Genomic DNA, 12,113 nt, shown 5'->3' with positions numbered 1-12,113 from the left:
GTTCTCTCGTAGCATACGACCAATAATTTAAATATACGAAGGTTTCCACCATAACGATATGGCTCACAGCAACGCAATAAATTTACCACATAACACACTATATTTAAGTTGGGATTCTATAATATTATCCTAACAGTTACACATGCGAATGCATGAACATTAACAGACACCACTTAGATACAAAGATGCAATTACAAAGTACACTAGACCCTACAAGCTCATTATAATACTATTCGCCAATATTGTCGTCGTTCAACCTACCTATGAAGACTTGAGTGAGTGTAAACAGCCATTGATCCGACTACTGGAGGTAACATGTGTTACCTATCAGTCGGATCAGTGGATGTTTACACTCACGGCACAATGCGTTAATTTGGGCAAATAGTGAGTTTGTTCTAGCAAGCTACCAATTAATGCAAAGCTGATAAACTCAGATAAGACAGTGATATCAGGACAGACAAGTAAGAAGGTCTATACTTGTCTGTGATATCAGGTAGGAAATAGACAGAAAAAAAACAATAAGAGGAAACAACATTTAACACTTTATTTGAAATATACAGAGAATAACATTAGAAATCCGGAAAATCGCGAGAATAAACTTGTCCTTTTCCCTGTCATAACACACTTCATTTATGTTAGGGTTCTATAATATTATCTTAACAGTTACACATGCGAATGCATTACAAAGTACACTAGACCCTACAAGCTCATTATAATACTATTCGCCAATATTGTCGTCGTTCAACCTTCACCCTATCTATGCAGATTTATTAATTCGTGTAAACTAATCAAACATTAACAGTTCTCTTAAAAGTGCGTTGCTTGTGACTGAAAATAAATAAGACAAGACCAACAATTACCTACGTTGTTATCTGTATTATTTGCAATGCAAATTCTGGACTTACCAAAGCGATTTTATCTCCATATTTTTCAAACCTCGATAACAGGTACTGTGGTAGGGATACATCAGATGGTATTTGCAAATCAGGAAACTTGCTTTTAACAATACCTATGTGGTAGGAAGAAAGGAAGAGTACGTAATCTTTCATAGCTAATTACTGAAGATGGAAACTGAAATATCAATTATTGATCGAGGTTTTTCATGACAAATATATATTGCAGTGATTACATATTTCAATCTAATCCATTCATGTGTGCATCTCCCTCAATAATTTATTTTACTATTTAATAAATACTTATTGTTATTGTCAATACCACCTCTTAAGTATATCTTTGTCATCCAGTCGCCTGCATATAAGTATACCTGCTTTGCGAGTAAAGTGGGATCTCTTCCCTTTAATTTGTTGCTAATAGTGGTATATAGGTTTATTATACATATGGCATATAGGTGTTCTACTTAAATGTGCCTATGAAAGATACATCTTCAAGGTAGATTTATATTTGCTTGATCATCAAAAATAAAACACTCTTCCACTAAACTTGACTTAAATTCAAGTGAGTATCATCACCAACACACATCAATCGTAAAAATAGTCAATTTTTACAACTAGATTTTATATTTAAACACACTTAAACATGAGATGATTATCGCTCTCTCTGGCTCTCTCGCTATTTTCTTATCATCTATTTTAATCACATTTTTGGAAAAAATGAAATATTTTGGAATATTATTGGCGAAACGAATGAATAAGACCAAATATGTGTGTGAATTGACATTGAATATGGAATATCATGCACAATAATGTAAGTAAATGTGAAGGTTAATAAAATGACAAAATAAAATGGTGTGTTTAGTTTGGGTCTTCACTATGCGTCATAGTCACTTACCATGTCGCTGTGTTGAAATACATAGATACCTACTGAATACTTGTGCATAGACGACGGGTTTTGGTGTGATTGGTGAAATGATGGATGGCTTCCATTCCTCTGCTAGTGGTTTACACAACCTTATTGGGCGATTGAGTGGCCTTACATGCAACATTGTAAAACTGCATCTCATAAAAAAACACCGAAATGATAACTTTGAAAAAAGGCAAGGATGTATGACTAAATTTTCCGTTCAAATATGCTAGCAACAAGTAGCCTGGAAAGAAACATCACATCTCTATCATCATTATACAGATATTGAATAAATATATAGAAATGAAAGAGAGAGAAAAAATACAATGTCTAGGGACAAAATAAAATTCTGGTGAGGACCAAGGACAGTAGTTCTTTCTGAACTAATCGAGGTCCAAGGCCCTGACTGACATGCTTGATATAATGTATTGCTGGTTACACTGGGTTTTGTTTTGTTTTGTTTTTTCAAAAGTCAACTTTTATTTATATCCCTTTGAAAGAATATATACATCGTGTAGCTCACAAAGCATTAGCAAACTCTTTCAACATTTTGTTCTTCTTATTATAATTGATATACTGGTTACACTTTTATGAAAAATAAAATATATACATAACAAATGTTCTGTGATTTTTGTCACATATAATTTTTGTCGCACTAACACCACCATCGACATGTGCGTGTAGAACTTTCTTCTGTCCCATTAGGGAGTGTACATTTTTAATTTCCAGGGGGAGGCCGGAGGATTTCTAATGAAGCAAGGGATTTTTATTGGTGGCCCCCCCCTACAAAAACTGGTATAAATTATCTGGCCCCCCCCTAAGACTTCTTGTTTTTATTTCATGCCCCCCCCCCTGAAACCACTAACAAAAATACGCACAGATGAAACACAGATACAGCAACACAGATTTGCCAGCAGTTGCTACATGTATTAACTTATTCCATATTTATACTTACTTCAGAATTGAACCAGTGCACAAAGTTGTTGAATCATGGACACTCATAAAATCACAAATAAAGACTATTATTAGTTAAATTGGCTGACAGGGTGTCTACTTACAACTGAGGGGTGACAATAGACTACTGGTCTGGCTACACTTTTTCTTGGATTTTTAGCCCATCACTGACATAAATAAATTAGCAAATAAATGAACAAGTATATATATATATTACTTATTTATCACAGGTTTGGAAAAAATAGTGCAAAATTGCACCATGAGGAAACTTTTTTTCCATGTGAACATATTCAAATTTTAGGATTAATTTGCAGTGGTTGGTCACACAATCATTTATTATTAATTTAAACACTTCATAAATTACACATTTTAGAAACATTTTTAATTGCAGTGCAAATGGAAAACATGTTATTTAAGATTGAAATACATATTAAGACCCTTCCTATATTATAGTATTCATATTATCTCTACGCAAAATATAAAACACTTCTGGACTATATTTCAAGAGACTTGAGTAAACTGATGCGCTGAGGGGGGGGGGGGGGGAGGCAGTACATGTATCACTTCAAAGGGTTGAATAATAGTTTTATGAATGCATGGCTTGTTATGAATACATTCCTCACCCAGCACCTGTGAATAATTTTGTGTTTAATTCAAACTCACAAAAGCTATCATATAATACTTGAACCCTACCATGGTGATAGAATGAAAATTTATTGAAACCCATTACAATATTGGTGAGCTCTATATGGAATTTATTAGGGATTCATGTATACAAAATGGCTCAATGTGCAGTTACTGTTCCACTACAGATTGGGTATCGCCATCTATGAACAGAATACCCCATCCTATGCCAGATATGCACAACCCAGGTCATTATATGGATGTGTTTGAAACACCAAACACAAATCGAACTGTTGATGACTACCACAACCACGTGCTAACTTAAAAAAGCTCTATGTTTCAAAACAATTAAATGATGAAGTTGCTATTTCTCGTTTTGCTGAGAAATATATTGTCAGTGTGAACAGTGTTAAAAACTACATTGAACTTTTGAGAAATTTGGAGAGGATGAAAAACATTAGATCCAGACATCGGTTAGAGGTACAGAAGAAAAGAGAAAACAAGAATTATAATGACTATGACTGGTTGCAGTTATTCATAAGTGGAACTCTAGAAAAACTGAACGTAAAAGAGCTACATAAATATCTAGACAAGCATAAATTGCCAAAATATAGAAAATTAAAAGGAGAAAAAGTAGACATAATATCAACGCACATACTTGGAACACCTGAATTTAGGTCAAGAAAAGTGACTGCAAATGAACTTCAAACTACAACTACAGACATCTGATCAGTGATACAAACAGTAGTGACTCTGAAAGTGAAAATGCTATAATAGGTGTTATAGACAGTGATGATTGTTTTTCTGATAACTCTGAAACTTCAAGCACGGCTGATATCTCAGACAGTGATTGTGATGAAACAAGTCCTACACAATTTCATGGGAAAGTTACCTTGAGAAGTGGCAGAGTCGCCGGTCAATTTTTGTTTCACTGAATACAAATATTGTGATTTAATAGGTTTGTGCACTGTTTTATCATCAATCCATGTTAAATGCTACTTCTGTAGGACATTGTGCACAGTCAAGTGTTGGGTTTTGCCTATATTTTATTTTATATACATATCTGGCACTTGTCCATCCTGACATTCAGGTTTAGGTTGTTTTTTTTGTGGCCCCCCCCCCCTAACAAATAGTGAAATTTTTGTTTAGCCCCCCCCCTAATTTTTCTTGAGAAAAATTGGTGGCCCCCCCTGAAAATCCCCCCCCCCCTGGAAGTTAAAACTGTACACTCCCTTAATTCACCACGAGTTTACAAGTCGGTTTGTCTATTCGTCGCATGTAGACTATTTCACACTCCTGCACAGCTCTATCAGTGTCGCCGTCAATCAAAATAGAAATATATTTAGCTTCCTTTCTGATATCGTTAGCCAAGTTATTCCTGATTCATCCAGCAATTGTTCTGATCATCTCTAGACACTTCTGAGTGTTATCATAGGTTGGATTTAATACCGACGCCATTTTTTCTGAGCAGTAGCGATAACTCGGAAATAGTGAAAATGGCAGTTCTTGTTTGGCTATCAGAGAGCCAATATTTTTTTTATCTTTATTTTCAATTCTGCTATTTTGTTATCACCCTTTAAGTACTAGTTATACCAAGGGCTTTCACCAAGGGACTGGCCGCCGCTGGTTTTGCTAATTACATGTGTTTGAATTCGCTCGAACGTGTGTCACCGAATTCCGTAATGGAGTCAAATTTTCCCCGTTCCAAAGCGAAATCAGACTTCTCTTTCGAGAATTTATAATACCGACACCATACTCTGTAAATACTGCCATCTATTAGGTACTTGCTGTCTTCACTGGTATGGATGTTCATCCACTCAAATTGTTCAAGCCATCGTACAAATTGTACATCTTTGGATTTTCCAGACTGTGACGATTGAACTTTTCAAGCTACCCACATTTGAAACGTCGCCTGTTGTCTTGTTACGATTAGTGGGTTGTTCATCCTTTCCATCACTCGTACCTGGCTTACTAGATGGAGATTAAAAATAACTATGTTGTTTACTCACACTGGAAATGGTGGTTCTCCGCTGTGTATTGTAGGTACTCGGTCAAACTTTCGTGATTTGAGGAGAGACGTTCAACTAAAATCTTTAAAATCACCAATGTCTATGGGCAAACGGGAGTAGACAATGAAAAATCAGGAAAGGGCAAATTGTGTCAAAATCGAAGCTTGCGACACAGTCTGTACAACAACGTAACAGTCCTATCAAATTTGTGTACACTGCTCATATAAATGGTCATCTATTGTTATCTAAATGCCAGGAAGTGTCAATCAAAACTAACGTCAACAACGTTGTATGCATATGTTTTGACACATTGAAGTCATCGTTGTCTCTTAAACGGCTGGCTCAATTCAAACGAAATTTGGCACAAGTGTTCCATTGAGTAATGGCAAGAACTGATTAAGTTTTGGTAAAACTCGCTATGAATATTAATAAGCAATTTACGTAATTAATTGTTTTCAATAATTAGGCTATATCTCAAGAATGCACCCTTCAAATGCAATATAATTTTGTACACATATATGCGATACCTGAGCGCATCTGTCTTTTATTTTATTGATGTAGCATTAAGTTTTCATAAGACATTGGCATATTTTTGGTACATTATACACAAGATCGCCATGGACATTAAAGGCTGCCTTCAACAGTTGTTGTTGTGGAAGTGGAAGGTATCAGGAGAAAGTTCACTGTACAAGTTTTGCCCATGAACACAACCAAACTCACGTTCATTTATTAATCTTTTACAAGTGTTTATGGAGGGAACTTTAGCAAATGCCCAGCTAGCCAAATAGCAAACACACACCCTTCTGTATGCATAAATTTCGATTTTAGACATACACAGATATGCGTATATGTATGGTAAAATGTTCAATTTGTTAGGCTGCAGTACAGTGAACATCACTCTCCTCCGATGAAGTCTGTGTGTGTGTGTGTGTGTGTGTGTGTGTGTGTGTGTGTGTGTGTGTGTGTGTGACCATTTCCGAAAATGACTGCATCAATTCAAACGAAATTTCATAGACATGTTCTGTAGGGTAATGGCCAGAACTGATTAGGTTTTGATAATAATCCGATGAATATTAATGACCAATTTGAGTAATTAATCGATCGAACGAGTATAAAGTAGGCGTCGGATTCAGATTCAGATTCAGATTCAGGTAGCATTATCTTATGAACATTATATTGAGCGTCAGATGGCCTCAGATCCGAATCTGAATCTGACGCCAACTTTATACTTGTGCTCTACACTACTGAGAAAGACTCTGTTTTAAGGGGTTTCATGCCAACCTTATTTTGTGTTTCCCTTGGATCTGCACTCTGCATTGGCTGCACAAACCATGAGAAAAAAGAAGACCGAGGCAGTCAGATGGCCTCAGATCCGAATCTGAATCTGATGCCAACTTTATGCTCGTGCTCTACACTATACTGAGAAAGACTCTGTTTTCAGGGGTTTCGTGCCAACCTTATTTTGTGTTTCCCTTGGATCTGCACTCTGCATTGGCTGCACAAACACAAGAAAAAAGAAGACCGAGGCAGGGTATTTAAGTGATTCAAACTCACCAGAAAACTTTTTTTTTCTTGGCCTTAAAATAGGTTTACAATGAGCGCGGAGTTCACAAACAGGTGAAATATTTATCATCGTTTCAATTTCGTCAGATATGGACTTATCATTTTCAAATTTCACACACTGATGCGCAGATGAATAAAGAGAAATCGTGTCTTTTTAGATTTTCGATTAGAAGTTTAGGAAGTATTATATTGACCATAACCGTCTCCTTTTTACACTGTTCTTTTCCGATTTCTCTCGATAACAAACTACTGCTGTTTGTTGCAGAGCTTGTACATAATCATTTATCTAGCTCTGTATCTCAGGATATAAATACACTCTCACGTATTTATCAGTGTAATAATCTATAATTTATACCCAAATGTGTGTGGTCAAAATATGGAAAATAGACCAAGCCTCGCGTAGCCTACGAAGAAAATGTCGCGACAATGTATCAATAATGGTGACCTATACATTGACCTCTATATAATTGGTGTACAGTGAGGGCGCGCCACAACAAAATCTTGAGAAGGAATGTGTAAACTCATGGTGGGACAGAATGAAGTTCAACACACACATGCCACATCCCGGGTATGTAGGGGATCACGAAAGCCGAGTGAAGTCGAGGATGGCAAGCTTTCCTGTGCTGAGAATAGGAGGCGTAGCGGGCATTTGAACAACATTTTTGACAACTAACTTTCATTGGGACTTGACGAATCACAAATATAGAGCTAAATTTCTTGCATAAATCCTTACGGAAGGCATTCAGTTTAAATCTGGTTATAAATGTTATACCCAGGAACCCAATCACCTGTACGATATATCAAGCAAAAATGATAATATAAAATGAATATTACAAAAATTGTATAGAACTTGTGTATTGTAAAACACTCTTAATGAGAAACTAAAACTGTTATGCACAACAGTGACTCTGACAAGTCTGAAGCGGTATTGGATTCCCCGTACACTGTAGGTTTGTCGTAATGTGCACCTGTATTCACTCACGCGTTCAGCTAATGTATAATAGCAGCGCCAACAACTAAAGCCATAAAGTCTACAGTGCCAGGGGTGTATATTTCCAGAGCTGTAAAGTCACAATGACCTTGAATACGAATGAGTTGTTTAACTTGTTAGTTTCCTTTGTATATATCCGACAATTATTTTCGAATAAATTTTAGCTGACTAATCGATCTGTTTTATATTAACAGTTTATACCATTTTCCAGTTTTTACTCAATAACATTTTCTTTACCTGTTTTACCGTATACGTATCCATAGGTCAGTAGAATCAAAAGACCTGTGCCTGACATATGTCATAAACTTTTATTGTGCACTCAACTGGCGTACCTAGTGTACAATCTACATTGTATGTAGTCACATGAATGCATGGTTGAGTACACATAGTACTGACTCTATTCAGGTGGATGTGTTGCTGTCTGCTTCACCTCAGCTTTGATCATACTCATTGTGGGTATTTCAGGGAAGTCAACTGAACTGACCTACATAGTTTTCATCACCGTCAAGGTAGGAGGTAAGTATAGAATAAGTGATATGCATTATGAGAACTATATGAACAGTTTACCATAGTCTGCTGTAAATTGTAAGTCTCCCAACCTCCACGTTGTGTTGAAATAAGGTAAGACGAACGGCGGCTATTCTCAATACTGTAATATTCTATGTGCATCTGTCACGGTGACTTTTGTTTTACGAAATTGGTCGCACTTGTTATTGCTCAAATTGGAAAAGGAGCAAATTCTGTAAGCATTGTAATAAAATACTGGATTTCACAAGACATACTAAGATTGTTTCAGTAAAATATGTTGGCCTAAATGTAATGCTACACTACAGACAAACTAATTCATTCTTTGTGATCTAATTGTACAAAAATAACAGCTTTTCAAACTCTGCATTCGTAGCAGTAGTACAAATAAACCTATGATAATACAAATATACCTCTCATTGTTCAAACGAGCTTGTCATAAGAATTACATATGGCGACCCTCTTACTAATGGTTCTTGCAAAACTTTAATTTCAAATTTAAGTCACCAATCAATGTATCTAATTCACTGATCTATATATCTAAGTCACTCATCTCTGTTACTTATCTATATATATTAAGTCATTGATCTATATGTCACTAATCTATAAATTTAAGTCACTAATCTATCAGACATCTAATTCAGTAATCTATGTCACTAATCCATATTTCATTAGTCATTAGTCAATGTATTTCAGTCACAAATATATACAAGCCCCTAATCTATATGTAAGTCACTAATCAATGTATCTATGTCACTAATCTATATATCCTAGTCACTCATCTACATGTATATGTCACTCATCTGTATATCTTAGTCATTAAACTATATTTAAGTCACTAATCAGTGTATCTAAGTCATTAATCTATGCATCTTAGTCACTAATATATGTATATTAGTCATTAATCTATTTTTCAGTAGTCTATATATCTAAGTGACTAATCTACATGTCTAAGTCACCAATCTATATATCTAAATCAGTAATCTTTACATACTAATCTATGTAAATCTATCTATAAATCTAAGTCACTAATCTCTACATACTAATCTATGTTTCTAAGTCACTAATCTATGTTTCAAAGTCACTAATCAATATATGTAAGTCACTAATACAATGTAAACCAGTTGACTTGAAACGGAAAGTCGACTAGGTCAACAACAAAAATCTTACTACAATGTGTTATCTGACTCAACAAAATCTCACTAACATTAATTAATTGTTAACGTCTTGCCTGACAAATAACTTAGTGGCATTGCTACATTCCAATTGTGTGAGCTACCCTATGTCATATCAGATCATCGCCAAATCATATACATTGTAACAACATTTACTTTATCAGACATGTCAACTGATTAAAGTGTAAAAACTGTATTTCAATTTTAGTCTAGCCAGACAAAGATTTGTTTCAGTGTCACTGTCTCCCATTGAAGATGTCGTACAACAATACTTGAAAGGTAGTGAGCCAAGTATTTGTTGTATGACAAAATATCTTGTACCCTGCCTAACGTTGATTATCTTATGGGCAAAGCATTACTACAAATACCTAGAGTTGGACATACTCACACAGTGAGGCTATGTGAATATGTGCTTCGGTTTGACCCTTTTTGACTTATGTAGACTTTTGACTCCTGATTTAGGAATTTATGTAGAGGTTTGACCCCCTCTTTGAATGCGAGTACGACCTTTCATTCCATAAAGGACAACGTAGTAATAGTTTCCAAGTGGCTGATTAACAAATTATCCCGCTAATTTCTAGTTCTACTTTGTGGATGAATGTAGACATTTTATCCCTAGTTTCTGGCTGAAATGTAAACTTTTAACTCCTAGGTTTGAAAAATCTGTTTGTATTTTGTGTTAATTTGAATACGCCACGGTACCACAGTACCTGTACCATTACCTAGCCAAGTACCCTCGCCAACGGGCTTGCAATAGACAATGTTACATGTTACGAGCTTGTTTGTGTTTTGTGTGTACCTCATGTGTGACCATTACTTCTAAAGGTTAGGCATTCCTTTCCAGGCTAGTTGTCAAAGATACTTGAAAGGAAAATTCCGACATAAATACTTTTTTCAATTGATCATATTTAAATAAATCATGATTAGAATAATTTAAATTTTGTTTTTTTTCGTGTGTGATGCAGTTTCACAATGCTGCACATCGGGCAGGTCAAACGGACTCTGGAGTTGTGTAAACCATTTGCAGGGAAATGGAAGCTCTCCATTATTTCACCAGTCACATCAAAAACCGTCGTCGATGCACAAGTATTCAGCAGGTATCTATGTATTTCAGCACAAAGACATGGTAAGTGACTATGACATGTAATCAAGTCCAAATTAAAAATGTCATTTTATTTTATTGTATTTACTGAACATATTTCTCGTTTAATATTGTGCACTATTTGGTCTTTCGCATTCGTTTGTATTATTCTATCTTCGCCAATACCAAAATCATTCGGAATTTTTTCTCTCTAAGCTATTTTTAAAGATGATGACAAAATTTAGTTGCAAAGAAATTGAAGGTCTATTTTATGATTATCATGATGGCAATTGGTTGTATTGTGTGTCTATGATAACGGTGCACGGTTTGTTTAATTTTTTTCTTAATTGATAATAAAAATGATTGGCAATTTACAATCAAAGCATGTACATAGTTTCATAAAAACGTGCTGTAAAAGATTAAGAAGGAATTTGAAGTTTCAAGAGAAAAACAGTAAGTAGAATATATTAGAAGAAAAACACTTCATTGTACTGAAAGGATATTTAAATAAAGAGGTCTCCATAATAAAAACGATAATAATATTAAAATTTAACGGGAATATAATCCAAATTGGTATATACTTGTATCGGAAAAAAACTTTTGCAAATCTTGAAAGTAAAAAAAAATAATTGACACAGATAAAAAAAATTTCAAAATAAAAAAATAAATTTGTTGCAAAAACAGAAAAGTAAATGCTGATAAAGGAAAAGTGGTGGTCAGGAAAAAACAGGAAAAAAACTGGTACAGGAAAAAAATTACAATGTGTATGTGATAGGACGTAATCGGATTGATTTTGATAATTGACCTTGAAGGTCAACGCCAAAGGTCAATGTCTCCAAAGATAGCTTGTATATGATAATATGGGGATAGACAATCGACTGGAGGCCCTATGATTGTATAGTTTTTTAGTTATGCAGTAAATAATAGTTTTTAACTACAAATATGTAAATTGATATTGAGCACCAAAATTAATACTTGTGTACAATTCTTTTCTTCAATATTATTGCGAAGAAAAACTATTTTTTAAAGATAAATTATTGTTTAAAAAAAATTAAAATTGAATATGCAGAAAACAAATTTGGCTTGTCCACACAAAAAAAAAAGTGTGTATAAAGAGCAATACATTGAAACTATTGGTACAATATAGAAACAAATATTTATTTAATGACATTCATAAAACAAATGTACATAGCCTACCAGTGTTGAAAAATAACCTTGCATATTGAATTTTTTTTTACAAACTTATGGGCTCTCATTTGAAGTTTAAAAAACAATTGTTGGACATCATGAAATAAAATGTGGAGTGTATGAATTTTCGTATACCTAATGTGTCTTACACTAAACTTCCTATTCTCTTTTGCACTTCAGCTCAATACATTTGCCTACAGGTA

This window comes from Glandiceps talaboti, chromosome 14, assembly GCF_964340395.1.
Source record: "Glandiceps talaboti chromosome 14, keGlaTala1.1, whole genome shotgun sequence".
In the NCBI taxonomy this organism is placed as follows: Eukaryota; Metazoa; Hemichordata; class Enteropneusta; family Spengelidae; genus Glandiceps; species Glandiceps talaboti.
Note: the sequence above shows the minus strand (reverse complement) of the source record.